The sequence below is a fragment of the Cibotium barometz genome, chromosome 52 (genome assembly GCF_041138505.1).
Source record: "Cibotium barometz isolate CiBa-2024 chromosome 52, ASM4113850v1, whole genome shotgun sequence".
Classification (NCBI taxonomy): domain Eukaryota; kingdom Viridiplantae; phylum Streptophyta; class Polypodiopsida; order Cyatheales; family Cibotiaceae; genus Cibotium; species Cibotium barometz.
In genome coordinates, this window is record NC_141097.1 from 16767502 (window position 1) to 16784730 (window position 17229).

Here is a 17229-nt window from a genome sequence, read left to right on the forward strand (position 1 = left end):
TCTCAAGACAGTCAAAATGCTTCCCCAACCAGCATTCTTGACATAAAACAGTCATTTACAAACAGTTCACAAATACAGTTTCTATAATGAACTCACGTCTTTCCAGATTGTTCCACATTAATCCATATTCCTTAACCCAAATCCAAATCATATGTTGTTGGAATTAGGGTTGCAGGAAAGCACACCAAGCTTGGAGAAGAAGAAGCAAGAATGCACACAACACACCATGTATTAGATTGTGTCAATGCACAAAAGATAAGTTAGCCCTAGAATAATAGGCGTATATACAAGCCGGGGGAAAAAACCTCCTAAAGAGGGAAAAAGTGCCCCAGCGGTCCTAAGTGTGTTCACACACATCACTGCCTATATATATATATGGCAACAAATCCCCCCTGGGAGTGATGGTGTGAACGAGAGCTGGCACTCATGTATAGGGAAGTGCCATGCCCGAAGTAGATCAGTCCACAAAGGGGAGCAAGCCCAAAGCTTTTCGGAAAGCTTCGAACTTCTCACGAGGAAGTGCCTTTGTGAAAAGATCGGGCGAGGTTGTCCTGTGTTGGCACATAGGCCAAGCTGATCTCTCCTGCTGAAAGAGTCTCTCCCTGACATAGTGATAATGCACCTCAATGTGCTTTGTGTGAGCATGAAAAACTAGGTTTCTCGCAACTGCCAATGCGCTCTGACTGTCAGTGTAGATAGAGGTGGCAGACTCCTGTCCAACACCCAAGTCAGCCATAAGCCGTCTGAGCCACACACACTCAACCGTAGCTATGAAAGCTGCCCTGTACTCAGCTTCACAACTAGAAGTGGCCATAGTAGGTTGCTTGTTGCTCAACCAAGATATGCATGAGCTACCGAGCATGAAACAAAAACCACTTGTGGACACTCTTGTGTCATAGCAACCAGCCCAATCTGAGTCCGAAAAAGCATGTAAATCTGGCGGCAACGATCCCCCCTTGGGATAAAACAACCCAAGATGTATGGTGCCACTCAAGTAGCGAAAGATGCGTTTAACTACCTTCCAATACTGAGACCCTGGGCTATGCATAAACTTGCTCACCTGTGCGACTGCAAACTAAATGTTCGGCCTCGTAATGCATACATAAATGAGGCAACCAACAGCTGTCTGATAGAGTGTGACATCAAAGTGATCTCCAGCATCATGAAGACTCAACTTCAAACCTGTCTCCATTGGAGTAGCAATAGGCTTGCAGTCTTCAAGGCCAAATCTCCGCAACAATGTCTCAATATATTTTGTCTGAATACCTCCATCACACTGCTTAAATTGTATCCCCAAATAATGATGCAAATGCCCCAAATCTGACATCTCAAAAGAGGCATTCAAATCAGCCTCCTTAAAATCAGCAATATGACTCTCATTTGGTCCTGTGAGCAGCATGTCATCGACATAGAGAGCAATGATTAGATGTACATCATCCACACATTTAGCATACAAAGTGCTTTCTGTTGGACTATTCTGAAAACCATGTGCAGTCAAATATGCATGTATCTTTTCATACCAAGCTCGTGGAGCTTGCTTTAAACCATATAAAGCCTTTTTCAACTTGCACACTTTGTTTTCCTACCCTCTTTGAACAAAACCACGAGGCTGCGATACATACACCTCCTCATGCAAATCTCCATTTAAGAACGCAGTCTTTATGTCCAACTGATGTACATTCCAACCATTATGAGCTGCCAATGCACAAATGCTATAGATGGTAATCATACGACAAGTGGGAGCAAAGGTCTCATCAAAATCAATGCTCTTTTCTTGAGCATAACCCTTTGCAACAAGTCTAGCCTTATAGCGATCAACACTACCATCTGGCTTTCGTTTCAACTTAAAAACCCACTTACATCCACCATTGGCCTTTTTACCAATAGGCAAATCACACAAAGACCATGTACCATTCTTCATTATAGCATCATATTCACTTTGCATTGCAGCCAACCAATTTTTTGATTTTTGTGTCTCATCAAATGAAAGAGGTTCTTCCTCTTCACACATACTAGACACAGCCAAAGCATAACAATCTGATGCATAAGAGGCATGCTGAAAACCTGAACGAGTACGACTAGATATAGTGCATCAATTTTACTATCACACAAGGTTTGCACCAGACATTTAGGCATACATCTAGCTTGCTCATTTTCAGCCCTATCCTCATGAATTACATCCTGTAAATCTGCATCAGAAATAGGCTGATCTATGATGTCATTTGAAATCTGCATAGGCTAAGTATTTGCCTCATTAGGAGTTACATTTGAATTCCCACCTGTAAATAGAGGCAACAACGTATCAAATCCATCCCGTGAGCTCACACCTGTCTCTTTGGTACATGATAACAAAGGCTGAAAAGATGCAGGGGGGAAGAGAGCTTGAGCTCTTGCAAGCACACACACACTCACAAAACCCTAATAGAGAACACACAAGGTGAGAGGCTGAAAATCTTCTTCTTCTCTACTCAACACTGAACACACCATATACAAGATAAGAGTACACATAATATGAAAGGTACTCAACCAAATACATACTAGGGTTCTCTATAGTGTGAATCCAACTAAATGAGCTGGCGCTATAACTATGCTAGTCTCTAGAATGGCTGTCACACAGCCTGTCATCCCACTGGCCGCATATCACCCAAGATCTCACCAACCATGCCAGTGGTGTAAGTGTGGGGCCTATCCCCCAGGGGTCATCAGTGTCCACCGCCTCATTGGATGAGCTCGATATCTCAACACTCCCCCTCGAGCTCAACTCCATCTCATGTACACCAAGCGAAGCCCTGAATCTGCGGAGCTTCTCTGTATCACCATGTCTCACATACAACGAGAAATCTGCATTGGCTACATGAAAGCCAATAGTGACAAGATATTCAGAAATCTTGTCAGACCATGCTCTTGGTGCTTGTTTTAAGCCATACAAGGCTTTCTTCAACCTGCAAACTGTGCGCTTTTGCCGCACAGGTCGTAGTTGGCGAACACCGTATGCGAGCCACGAATGGCTGCAAGCATAAAACCAGGAAAGCAAGCTCAAACAGAATGCAAGGGTGTGTCACTCACCGCTCTAACCGTCGCCGTGAAGGATTCCCGCGTCGCAGACTACCAACCAAGGCATCGGTCTAGAGTAGAATACTCCTCGCCTACCAAGTATCAATAAGGCGATAGGCCAACATTAAAGCACATCATAGACTTGTATTGCTATTTATTGTAGGCTTTTTTTTATAAATTTATTTCTTTTGATCTTTGCTCCTGAACTATAATTTGTCTTGCATCCTTTTGACAAAGGGGTAAAAGCTATGTCCTAGAGGTTAACACACACATGGCCAGGTGTCAAACATTAAGATGGTTTGACCCTAGACCTAAGACAATCGTATTCCAAGGTTAACTAAAGACTGCATGCATTCTCAAGAATATATCCAATAAGGTTAAACTCATTAATGATTCACACTAGCACGTCAGGCAACTTCAAAAACTAAGTAATACATTGACAATTTTCATGTGGTCATGCATTATAGTTCATGCAATTAATTGAACAGTAAAAACAAAAGAGAGTGGGTATGGAAGAATTACACCTGTATTTTGGAGATCTCCTTGATTCGATGAGAAAAATGCCTGCAATTTGATGAGATATTTATGTATGAGCGTTGCGACTATCTCAGGACTTGAAAGCAAACCCACCTCAAACTTTTCCACTTGTACAACTAACTAACAAGCACTATACCTCGAGAGGCACATCAGTGTGAAAAATTAAAGACTCGTTTAAGGAATCCAAACTAGAAAAAACTTGAAAACACTAACCTACCTCTACCAGTCACCACACTACTACTGAGGATACAGTAAGAGGATGTTGTAGAGTCCTGGCTCTAGCCCTAAGGCTAAGCCTCTATCCGCATCATCCAAATAAATAAAGTCAACCTCAATAGTGCCATGAGTTTCATCCGTCCATTCATCATTGTCAGAGATTTCCTTTTCATTTTCCCATCCACATAAACTCATCAAGAATGTAACCATGCGAGGATAGTCATCTTGTGGAAAAGGAAAGCATTGGGCTAATGGGGATATGTCCTCTACGGAGTAGGGGTCAGTCATGGTCAATAGGCAAATTAGCCATTCTAATTCCTCAACATTTTCCTCTCTGGCTAGTACATCTATATGATCCCATTCAGTTTCAATTACAGGATAGCACATGTGGAATATCTGAGAAAGGTACAGATGATACCTCTCACCAAAGGTGGATGAAGTGTGCGATGCTCTTGCATTTGCCATATCTACAAACACAGATATAGCATCAGTAGGTTTATAACAGGTCAATCTAGTTCCTGATTGTATAATACGGATATTTCTCCTGTTTTTGTGCTCTTGCCCTTTTTACTATTTTTTGTTTTTCTCTTTTCTTTTCTATGTATGAGGCTATATATATACATCCCCTTGAATTTGGCAATTACATGGTCAGGGGAGAAGGTTAGGGAGGAAGCAATAGAATGTCGAGCGTGAGTACATGCTCCCCCTTTCCTTGGGTAGATCATATTTTTTGCAATGATGTTGCAACCTCTTTTGGAACCAATTTGTCCAGCGGGTCATAGGTTGTGATGTGGGCAGATAGCTTTTTATGACCCTTGTGGCTGTTGAGATATCGAGCTCTAGTGAGGCGGTGGACACTGATGACCCGCCTGGGGGATAGGCCCCGCACTTACACCACTGGCATGGTTGGTGAGATCTTGGGTGATATGCGGCCAGTGGGATGACAGGCTGTGTGACAGCCACTCTAGAGACTGGCATAGTTATAGCGCCAGCTCATTTAGTCGGGTTCACACTATAGAGAACCCGTGTATGTATTGGTTGAGTACCTTTCATATTATTGTGTACTCTTATTCTTGTATATGGTGTGTTGAGTGTTGAGTAGAGAAGAAGAAGATTTTCAGCCTCTCACCTTGTGTGTTCTCTATTAGGGTTTTGTGAGTGTGTGTGTGTGCTTGCAAGAGCTCAAGCTCTCTTCCCCCCTGCATCTTTTCATGGTATCAGAGCCTGGTTCGTGCTAAGGGCTGAGCTACAAGCAAGAGAACCACAGGAAGCGGTACGAGGGTAAGAGCTTCAACTACTCTTCCCTATTGTGTTGGTGACTACACCCTTGTCGTGAGCTCTACGGGAGGCACCGGCAAACGATCTCCGATTGAGGAGCTTTCTTCGCGGGAGTGAAGCTACAGGGCAACTATACAGTCCTACGGACTACAATTTTCGGGCCGGAAACGCGTTTTGGGCGCGTCTGGACCTCCGTTTTTCAGAAAGCAGGCGATTTCGAGCACTGCGGGTAAGTCATCGATTCTCTACAGAACCCTGTTTTACGAACTGCAGGAAGACAGATTGATTGTGCAGACACTGTGGGTGCTGCAAAGAGGTCTACAGTTGCCATTGGGTGTATGTATGCACATTGAAGTCACTGTTGGTGACATTTGAGAGTACTACAGTACCGCTGTGCAGAAAATACAGCATTTGTGCAGGAAAAACCAGAGTGCAGTTTTTGGTGAAATTGTGTGTTTGGCAAGATGTCTAATGATGGCATAACACAGATTGTGGCTGAGAAGCTGGATAAGAATAACTTCCATGCTTGGAGGTTCAGGTTAACGAATTCCCTGATGGGAAAAGGTTATTGGGACTACATAGAAGGTGAGCATGAAGAGGCACCGGAGATACCGGATATAAATTCGACTGCTGCAGATGTGAAAGAGTTTAAAGATTGGAACCAAGGAGCCAGGAAAGTAATGTATTGGCTTTCCATTAGTATACAGGACACCATGATTGGGCACATTCAGGATGCCAAGTCCCCCAAGGAGGCGTGGGACACCTTGGTAAAGCTGTATGAAACAAATACCAAGGCACGTAAGATACAGTTGAAGAATGAACTTCATACTGTGGAGAAAAAGAGCATGTCTGTGAATGACTATGCGTTGAAGATAAAGGGTATTGTGGAATCCCTTACATCTATTGGTGTGTCAGTAGATGATGATGACAAGGTGGAAGTCTGTCTACGTGGTCTCGGGCCACAATACAAGGCGTTCAAGACGTCTATTCAGACTCGGGAAAACATTCCCAACTTTACAGATTTGGTGTCTATGCTGATTATCGAAGAGAAGAGCTTGGGTGAAGACCAACAGTCTTCACAAAGCAAAAACAGTTCAAAGCAACAGGCCTTCTACACGAGTTCAGGAAGAGGACGAGGTAGAGGAGGCCGTGGACGTGGTCAAGGTGGTGGCCGAACAGGTAATCAGAATTATGGCCAGCAGCAGCAACAACAACAGTCCCAGAATCAACAACAACAACAACACGCAGGTGGAAGAGGCAAATTCAGAGGCAGGGGGAGTCAAAGAGGCCGTGGAAATTGGCAAAGGCAATATAATGATGCACGTGAATGCTATTATTGTGGTAAGACTGGACATGTGCAGTCAGAATGTTATAAGAAGCAGGCTGACATGCAAAATGGGAAAGTGCAGCAAAACAACTCTGCATCCTCAAGCAGAAATAATGAGGATAATGAAAGGTTGTTTGTGATGCAGCATGTTGTAAATGCCATGTCTGAAAATGTTGATGCAGCACAAAAAGATAATGTATGGTATGTGGATTCAGGCGCTTCGAACCACATGACGAGTCATGGGGAGTGGTTCAAGGAGATGAAGAACTCGGAAAGACCAGGTTTTGTGGAAACAGGGGATGACACTGCTCATCCAATTGCCCACGTTGGAGATGTGCCATTATCTATGCAGGATGGCAAAGTGAAGTACCTTGCAGATGTACTTCATGTACCGAACATAACAAAGAATCTGGTTTCAGTTGGCCAGATGATTGAGCAGGGTTTGCAGGTTCGGTTTAACCCTGATGGGTGTTATGTTGAAGATTTCAAAGACAAGTGCAGGTTGGTTGCAAAAGGCAACAGAGTGGGCAGAATGTTTACGTTGAATGTAGACATGCCTGAAATGAGTGCTGCGATGTTTGCAAATGGTTCAGGAGTTGTTGCAGACACAGACATATGGCATAAAAGAATTGGACATGTAAATGTGCAGAGATTGAAGTCTATGCAGACAAAAGGAATTGTGACAGGGCTGCCAAAATTTAAAGTGGAAGGTATGCAGAAAATCTGTGAAGCATGCCAATTTGGGAAGCAAACAAAGCATGTGTTTCCACGTAATAGATATGTGAGCAGAAATGCACTAGATGTTGTGCATTCAGATGTATGGGGTCCTACGAAGACCGTGTCTATGGGAGGCTGCAGGTACTATGTCACTTTCATTGATGACCACACAAGGAAAGTGTGGGTATATTTCATGAAGGAGAAGAGTGAGGTTTTCACTCACTTTCAGAATTTCAGAGTTTTGGTTGAAAAGCAAACAGGAAAATATGTCAAGTGCCTAAGGTCAGATGGAGGGGGAGAATACTTCTCCAATGAGTTCTCTGAATTTTTGAAGAAGAATGGTATTCGGAGACAGTTCACATGCAGATACACTCCGCAGCAAAATGGAGTTGCTGAGCGAAAAAACAGGCATATTGCAGAGATTGCGCGGGCATTGATGGAAGAGAAAAATATGCCGCATTGCTATTGGGCTGAGGCTGTTTCTACAGCAATATACATCATGAATAGGACTCCAACTGCAGCCATACATGATGTAACTCCAGAGGAGAGGTTTACTGGCAGAAAACCAGATTTATCTCATCTGAAAGTTTTTGGATGCATTGCATATGTGCATGTGCCAGATGAGCTGAGAACAAAGCTGGATCCGAAAGCTGAAAAATGTGTGTTTATTGGATATTCCCTTGAGCAAAAGGGATACAGGTGTTATAACCCTGCTACACGTGAGTTGAGGGTAAGCAGGGATGTTGTCTTTGATGAGATGAGCAGCTGGTATGCTGTTGAAAAAGAAGCTGTTGGGGCTGATGTGAGTGGAAGTGTGGTTGCACAGAATGCAGGTCAGCAATCACAATCTTTGAGTGGACCAGGAGAGTCCTCATCTAGTGGGTCTGTTGATAGACCATGGAGTGGCAGGCTGCGTCATAATACCAGCCCTGCAAATGTGATTAGTACATCACGTAAAGGAAAAGAGAAAGTGGTTGAGCCCCTTGGTATGCCTGACATTTCTGCAGGGCATTCTCATGTTGATGGAGAGTCTAGTGGCTCAGATATGAGCCTTGATGAGGAGCTTGGGATCCCAGCTATGAGAACACCTGGTGTAAAGAAGGCTATGGAAGCCATGAATGAAAAACTGCGAAGATCAGGGAGAGTGAAGAACCCTGTGCAGAGATTTACATATGATGGTTATGTGGCACATCACTATGCATATATGGCAAAGGTTGTGCAGGTTGTTGAGCCCACATGCATTGATGAGGCTGTTGGAAATGTGCATTGGGAGAAAGCCATGGATGAGGAGATGGATGCACTATATGGAAATGAAACTTGGGATTTAGTGCAATTGCCTGAAGGCAAGAAAGCCATTGGATGCAAGTGGGTGTACAAAGTTAAACATAACAGTGATGGAAGCATAAACAGGTACAAGGCTAGATTGGTAGCCAAAGGATATGCGCAGACATATGGGATTGATTATGAGGAAACTTTCAGCCCAGTTGCCAAGATGGCAACGGTGAGAGTTGTGATAGCAGTGGCTGCGTCAAAGCAATGGTCTTTACATCAGATGGATGTAAAGAATGCATTCTTGCATGGGGATTTGCAAGAAGAGGTGTATATGTTGCAGCCACCAGGATATGAGGATGTGGGTCACCCCGAGCATGTTTGCAGGTTGAAGAAAGCCTTGTATGGCTTAAAGCAAGCACCAAGAGCATGGTCTGACAAGATTTCTGAATATCTTGTCACTATTGGCTTTCATGTAGTCAATGCAGATTTCTCGCTGTATGTGAGACATGGTGATAGAGGGGTTGTGCTTGTTGTCATCTATGTAGATGACTTGATCATTACGGGGGACCATGATGCAGAGATCTTTGATGTAAAGATCTTGCTAAGACAGAAATTTGAGATGAAGGATCTGGGGGAGCTCAGATATTTCTTGGGCATTGAGGTGATTAGGTCACACATGGTATTGGATTACTGCAGAGACAGTATGGCTTGGACATGTTGTCCAAGTATGGTATGACAGGCTGTAAGCCTATTTCTGTGCCATTGGATCAGAATGGCAAGTTGAGTGCAGATTCAGGAGAGATCTTGGAGGATCCTACTATGTACAGGAGCATAGTAGGAAGTTTGATCTACATGACGATCACCAGACCAGATTTGAGCTATGCTGTTGGGTTGGTGAGTCAGTTTATGCAGGTTCCACGGAAACCGCATTTGGATGCAGTGAGACGCATACTGAGGTATGTGAGGTCTACTTTGCATTGTGGACTATTCTATGAGACTGGGACAGAGATATGTGTACATGGGTACACAGATGCTGATTGGGCTGGTAGTATCTCAGACAGAAGATCTACCAGTGGATTCATGTTTTCTTTGGGGAGTGCTGCTGTGACTTGGAGCAGCAAGAAGCAGCCTACGGTTGCTCTATCGAGTACAGAGGCCGAATACAGAGGAGCTGCTATGGCAGCATGTGAGGTAGCTTGGTTGAGAAAGCTACTTGCAGATTTGGGTCTATCAGTGGATAGACAAGTTGTCATTTTCTGTGACAACATTAGTAGTATACAGTTGGCCAGGAACCCAGTCTTTCATGCTCGTACGAAGCACATAGAGGTCCACTACCACTTCGTCAGAGAGAAGGTCTTGGCAGGAGACCTTGACCTTGTTTATGTCAGCACAGAGGATCAGGTAGCTGACATCTTCACCAAAGCATTGGGTACAGAGAAGCTCCGCAGATTCAGGGCTTCGCTTGGTGTACATGAGATGGAGTTGAGCTCGAGGGGGAGTGTTGAGATATCGAGCTCTAGTGAGGCGGTGGACACTGATGACCCGCCTGGGGGATAGGCCCCGCACTTACACCACTGGCATGGTTGGTGAGATCTTGGGTGATATGCGGCCAGTGGGATGACAGGCTGTGTGACAGCCACTCTAGAGACTGGCATAGTTATAGCGCCAGCTCATTTAGTCGGGTTCACACTATAGAGAACCCGTGTATGTATTGGTTGAGTACCTTTCATATTATTGTGTACTCTTATTCTTGTATATGGTGTGTTGAGTGTTGAGTAGAGAAGAAGAAGATTTTCAGCCTCTCACCTTGTGTGTTCTCTATTAGGGTTTTGTGAGTGTGTGTGTGTGTGCTTGCAAGAGCTCAAGCTCTCTTCCCCCCGGCCACATCCAATTGCAGAGATGTTAGTGTACGCTCCCATTGACGAATGGAGGAAATGGTTTCCGACGATACTTTTACAAAGGGAGACATAGACTCATTGGTCTCTTGTTGGGTGTTGACAAGAGTAGGTGTAGAGCATGTAGAAACTTCTATATCAGCGTGTGCCTGGCACATGAGGAGCTAGAAGCTTCATGTGGCTCCCCCCTTCCTGAGTTAGGTGGTAATGATCGATATCATTTGGGAATCCAAACTAACCCTGGAAGAAGTGGTGCGGAGCACTCTGTTACCTTTCCCTTACCACGATCTTGAATCGTCGTTGGGGTGGCAACAATTGGTTTGCAAGGTTTTACAAGTGATGTAGAGGGATTCAGCTTATGTTTAGGGACCCAAATCTGGTTATTCCCCTCATAGTACCCTTGGGCTACTAATAATTTTTTAGGGATCCATCGTGATGTTACATTGCCCTTTCTCGGGTGGGTAGCTGTTTTCTTCCTACGAGGCTTCTTGTCTGAACGAGATTGAGCAGGGGAAGTAGCTGTTAACGAAGCTTTTGGGACCCATTTGTATGTATTTTTTGGCATAGTAAGCGGAGCTTTAGAGACCACCCTGCATGTTTCCACTCTTGGCATTGAAGCGTTAGAGGGGTGGCAAACAATCAAAGATGGTTTTGCCACTGGACTTTGTGATTTTTCATTATCTAGCGTTTGAGTGGATGACTTAGGTGCGGGATTTTGAGCGGTCAGACCTAGTGTTGGTTCTTGCGTTGTGACTCGTCTGGTTGCCCAATCGATATTGCACTTGGTGGCCATCATCCATTTGCGTCCTAAGTTTACAGTCCCTTCCATGGTACCCGCAGGCATAACCAAAAAGCTTTGAATTACGGTCCCCTTGTCATAGGCAACCGGAGTGTGCAGAATTCCTGAGACAGGGGTTTTCTTCTTGTTGATACCTTGAACTTGGATAGCACTCTTGGATAAAGGTGGTTTTCCAAGTTGACACCACACGCCATATGATAGCAAATTGTGTTGAGCTCCTGTATCCAATAATGCATTATACAGCACCTCCCCGTAAGGACTCTGTAACTCAATTGGGTATCTTAGAGGTGGGTCAGATTCCAGTGAATCCTCCTCTGCCTCCTCGAAAAATACTTGTGTAATTCCCAAGTTGGCTTCTCGTTGGCGCCTAGCACGCTGTTGACGTTCTTTGGCTTCAACTCTCGCTTGTATTTTCTTAAGCTCAGCTTGTTCTTTAGCTGCCTTCTTTTGATGGATTGCATATAACTCCTCTTGGCTTAGGGGGTCATAGTATCTTTTGAATTTACTCCCATTAAGGAATCCAATGGTTTCAACTCCGTCGAGAATCTCCACTCTCATGGTACCTTGCGGGGTAATTTCACATACTCTGTACGGTCCCTTACCAGCATATTTGAGCTTCTTCTTTTTGTTTCGCACTCCATACATCAGGACTTTATCCCCAACCTTGATGTCCTTGTCCTTTAGGTGGCGATCAAACCATTTTTTCCTTCTATCCTTCTCCACAAGGGCATTGTACACAGCCAATTGTCTTTCTTTGTTTAGCTGCTCAAGGATATATAGACGCTCTACTAATGGATTACGCTCTACTAAAGGATATATAGACGCTCTACTAATGGATTACCATCCCAACCCTCTTGAGTAGCAACACAAAGACTAGGAATGACAAATTCCCACGGCATGACCGCCTCTTGGCCATATACCATTTTGAATGGTGTGCAATTAATAGCCACTTTGTATGCAGTTAATAGCCACTTTGTATGCTATTAATATGCCATTTTGAATGGTGTGCAATTAATAGCCACTTTGTATACAGTACGATAGGCCCATAAAGCTGTTGTAAGCTTTAGATCCCAATCCGTGCGATGAGCTTCAACTGTCTTTGTCAAAACAGAGATTAAAGTCTTGTTGGTACTCTCGGCTTGGCCATTCGCTTGCGGATAGTAAGGAGTAGATTTATGATGGGATATCATGAAATTTGTTGTGAGCTCCTTAATCACTTCATTTATAAAATGCGTACCATTGTCGCTCACAAGTTCAAAAGGACAACCGAAGCATGTGATTATATTTTCAAAGAGGAACTTGGCTGTTGTCCTCGCATCTGCTTTACGTGTCGCTTTCGCTTCAGCCCATTTGGTCATATAGTCAGTGGCCACAATAATATAGCGAGATTGTGTGTTTCAGGCCGTTGGGCTAATTGGACCTACAAAGTCTAAACCCCACTTTTCAAATGGTTGGTTTACTTTGATCGGATGTAGGGGCATCTGATCCGTTTCTTGTATCGTTGGCATTCATCGCGCAACCCTTCACAAAGAGTGATGCATCTTGGAACATAGTGGGCCACCAATACCCCGATTGTAAGATCTTTTGCGCGGTTAAGTCTCCTGAGAAGTGACCACCGGCTACACCCATATGTGCCTCTTACAAAATGTATAGATACTCATCCTCTCGGGCTACACCCATATGTGCCTCTTGCAAAATGTATAGATACTCATCCTCTCGGGCACAAAGCCTAAGAACATCATCCTTTCCTCTTTTATAAAGAGTCCCGGCTATCAGGAAATAGGGTTTGCATTCTTTGATCAGCTTTCGAGCTAGATCTTTACGAAGCTCCTTGGCTGGAAAGCCATTAACCAAAAAGTTAACAATCTTCTCACTCCATTCAGGCATTGTCTCCACCATGAACAAAGAAGTGTCAGGTAAGTCATCATCAGCCCCTATAGGAGCCTCACCATTAGGTATGCGAGACAAATGATCAGCCATAACATGTTTTTTGCCAGGTCTCACAACAAAAGTGAAATCAAACTCAAGAAGAATCAATAGCCATCGCGTGATTCTTCCTCTGGAGCATGGTTTGTTTACCAGATACAACAATGCTTGATGATCCACATAGAAAACAAACTTGGTGGCAAGGAGGTAATAACGAAATTTCCTTAGTGCATATATCATTGCCAACCCTTCTCGCTCCATAGTGGTGTAGTTCATCTCAGCATCGTTCAACTGGCGACGACTGGCAAAGCTAATGGGGTAGTCTAGCTTGTGTTCTCCAGGTTGAGTTAACACACACCCAATAGCAAAGTTTGATGCATCATTATGCACATGGAAGAGTAAATCCTAGTTAGGCATTCTCAAGATTAGAGCACTCGCCAAGGCCTTCTTTAATAGCTCATAGGGCACGGTCACATTCTTCGGTCCAAATAAACTCGATGAGAAGCTTATACAATGGTCGAGCTATCTCGGCGAAGAATAGAATAAATCTTCGATAATAACCAACGTGGCCCATAAAGCGTTAGACTCCCTTATAGTTGGTGGGTGGAGGTAATTCTAGAATGACCTTGATTTTACTCTCGTCAGTGGAAATCCCATTTTTGGACACTATATGCCCTAAGATAACTCCGTGTTTAACCCAGAATTGGCATTTGAAAGGATTCAATGAGATGCGATATAATCTACACCTTTCAAATATTTTTCGTAAACACATCAAGTGCTCGTCCCAAGAGGAATGAACACAAAGATCATCTAAGAAAGCTTCACAGAAGTCCCTTAGATATTCCTTAAAAGCCGTGTTTATCAATCGTTGGAATGTTGCAGGTGCATTGGTCAAGCCAAAAGCCATGACGCGAAAGGCAAACACTCCAAACTCCGTGATAAATGCTATTTTAGCTTGGTCCTCGACTGCAATTGTGATCTGATTGTAACCCGAGTACCCATCTAAAAAGCTATATGCCTCCTTGCCTGCCACTCTTTCAAGCACATGTTCAGAAAATGGCAAGGGGTAATGATCCCTTCTGGTGGCTGCATTAACCTTTTTGAAATCAATGCACACTCTGAGTTTCCCATTCTTCTTTGGTACGATGACTATCGGAGAAACCCATTCTGAGTGCTCAATAGGGTATATGAATCCTACAAGCTTTTCAATTTCCTCTTGTATAATCTTTGCGTACTTAGGATTCATTGGGTAGGGACGTTGCTGGACTGGTTTAGTAGTGCTACTCATTGGAATCGTGTGTTGCACCACCGAGGGTGGAACACCCTTCATATCATGATATGTCCAGGCAAATATGTCCTTGAATTCCTTAAGAAGCTTCATAAGTGCAGCTTCTTCCACCTTGGTGAGGTCTTGAGCAATAAAAACTGGTTTAGACTCCTCACCCGGATCTGCTTGAAGTCTATCTCCTTAACTACCGCAGGGCCATCGTAGACACCGCTACTCCCATTGGTAGGCGTTTATTGGGCTTTTGGTAGGCGTTCGTTGGTGAACGATTTGAAATGCTCGGGTGCGGGGTGTAAGTCTATTGGTTCTTGTTGTGCCCGGTTTTTTTCTTTTAATTCCGCCTCCTTTTGTTGCTGAGCTAACTCTTGGTTTTGCCGCCTTCTTGCAGTACGACTTAGTTTTGGCTTCTCTTCGATTTCTAATTGGGCGACGTCATGAGGTTGCGGAATACACCACATGACACTTTGGAGGTATTGTCCCCAATTATCCGCTAACTTCCGATGAGCGTCAATAGCTCCTACATAACTAAGCCATTCTGCGGTGGATCTCTCCTTGTTTATTGCAGTTCGTACATTAGCTCAATAGCGTTGTTGATTATGTCTCGTTTTCTTCTTACCAAGTTTTTGATTTTTGTTTTGTCAGATTCGAACTCACTTGGTCGATTTTCACTTGTGTCCCCCTCACTTTCGGATGAACTGTAGGAGGTCACCGTCCTAGGCCTTGAGCACATTGCTTCCACATTTGGGTGAATATTTGATTCATCCCCCCCATCATACTCAGAGTTGCATTGGTCAGAGTCTTCGCCACTTTCAGTGTCAGTGGAGGTTACCGCTTTCTCGCCATCAGGAGTCAAGTGCATAACACACCTATCATGTTTATTGGCACTAACAGTGGCATATCTTGCCCCTCAGGTGTTACCCAACTTGTGTCTCTATTTCCCCATGTGTCTATGGTTGCCGCTAGGTGTACCCAATCCACGTTATCCGACTCAGTCATACCCGGTAGGACGTCCATATAAGGAGAATCTTTCCCATCATCAGTCTCTTTTTTGCATGTATAGCAATACCTTAATGGGGCGGAGTGAATAGTGGTATCCGATCGATTATCAATGATAACCTTGCTTCCTAAGGGATGTGCACGACCATTCTCAAGATCAACTCGAATGACAGAGTCCTGGAATTGTAAGTAGACATGGTTTTTTGACCAATCATGCATCATTTGTACTTCCCTCATGAAAGGACGTCCTAAGATCATTTGATATGACATAGGATGCTTGGAGAAATCCATTACAATGAAGGTATGTTTTACCTTGTATCCCAGGACCTTGATCTTAAGGTCCCTTAACATTCCAATAGGTTTAGCTGTGCCATCTTAACCACTATGTTTGTGACTTCGAGGTGAGGTCTTCCCATAGATTCCCAATAGTTTTTAGTCACAATGCTCATGCCAGCACCACCATCAAGGATTCCCTTTAGAGTTAATCCCTTGGTAGTAATGGGGAGGGTTGCATTAGATTCGTCACCTTCAAAGTACTGTCCCAACTTGTTAATAGGTATTTCAACGACCGAGTCTTCATCTAGGTTGGGTTGTAGATCCCAATGTTCCCCTTCATCTTGAAGCGTGTCGGGTCTATCCATATTTGCAAATTGTGGTAGTCCCGCCTTTAGTTCTCCATTGAGAAATGCCCGAAGAGCTAAGAATAGCTCAGGATCTCCGTATAATTTGGATATGATCGTGGTTCTGATTTCAGAGGACATGAAATCCATTAGCTTAGACACATTCAACGGTACTTTTGAGACATCGCCCCTTGACTAGGGACTGGTGAAGAAGGAATCACTTCCTCTTCGATGGGGTCAGTCATTCCCTCACTAAACATTCTTTCAAGCAAAAAGGGTGTTTGCCCACTTCCTGATGTCCTATCCTCACTTTCTTCCGAATGATACTAGGTATAGCTAACGGTTTATGGTTCCTGTGAGGCTGAACTTGCGTAGGAAACATTGTATTTGGAATTTTGATTTTTCTCGGGTTTGGTTCCAGTTCTCTTTGTGTTTCTTCCACTAAACCCCTTAAGTGTTGCATTTGTTCAATCTCCTCAACTGGGTTTGGGTAAGTTCCAATCTTTTTCTTGAGGGTTTTTGGCCCACGCGGCTTGTCTTGGGGAGTCTCAGTCAGTTTGGGTGGTCGAGAGGGCATTAGCTGACTTGGTTGTGGGGCCGAGGAAGTTTCCTTTTGTTTCCCTTGATTTATGTGTTCGCTTGATTCTCCTTCGTTGAGCTCCCGAGTGGGATCCTCCCTTAAGGTAATGGCTTTGGTCCCCATGGTTTCTATTGAATCGGAATCATCTTCGGGATCATTCATATACACGGGGTCGTCTCCTGTCCCTATGTTAGTCTTTGAACTAGGCTTGGAGCTCGTGGCATTAAGCGATCTCTTCCGTCGCGTTTTCTTTCTCTTTGCTCGAGCAATTGATGCAGTATCCCTCTCCTCGAGAATGTAGTTTTGATTTTGAAGCATTGACCGTGTAACTACATTCGCGGGTACAACGGGTGTGGTTCCTCGTGCCTGGTTGGTGACCTCAACCAAATTCAATGGCGTAATCTTGGGTGCATTAGGATTATGTGGACATTGAGCAATCAAATGATCTATGCCACAATGATTACATGTAAGTACCAGCATTCCCGATGTGCTCCCTTGATTTGGTTGCATCTGAGTAGCGATCTTCTATAGCCTATTAGGGCACTCCGCTACACGATGCGGTCCACCACAATCGTAGCATTGAAGAGGTGGTCTCCTTGCCAAGGTATTAAGGTTTTTCCCTCTTGTGGCGAGAGAAGCCGCTTGATATACAGGCTTGACTTGCCCGAGATGATCCTCCATGTAGTACTGGAAAATCATTTCAAACGTATCAATCCCTATGGAGCAG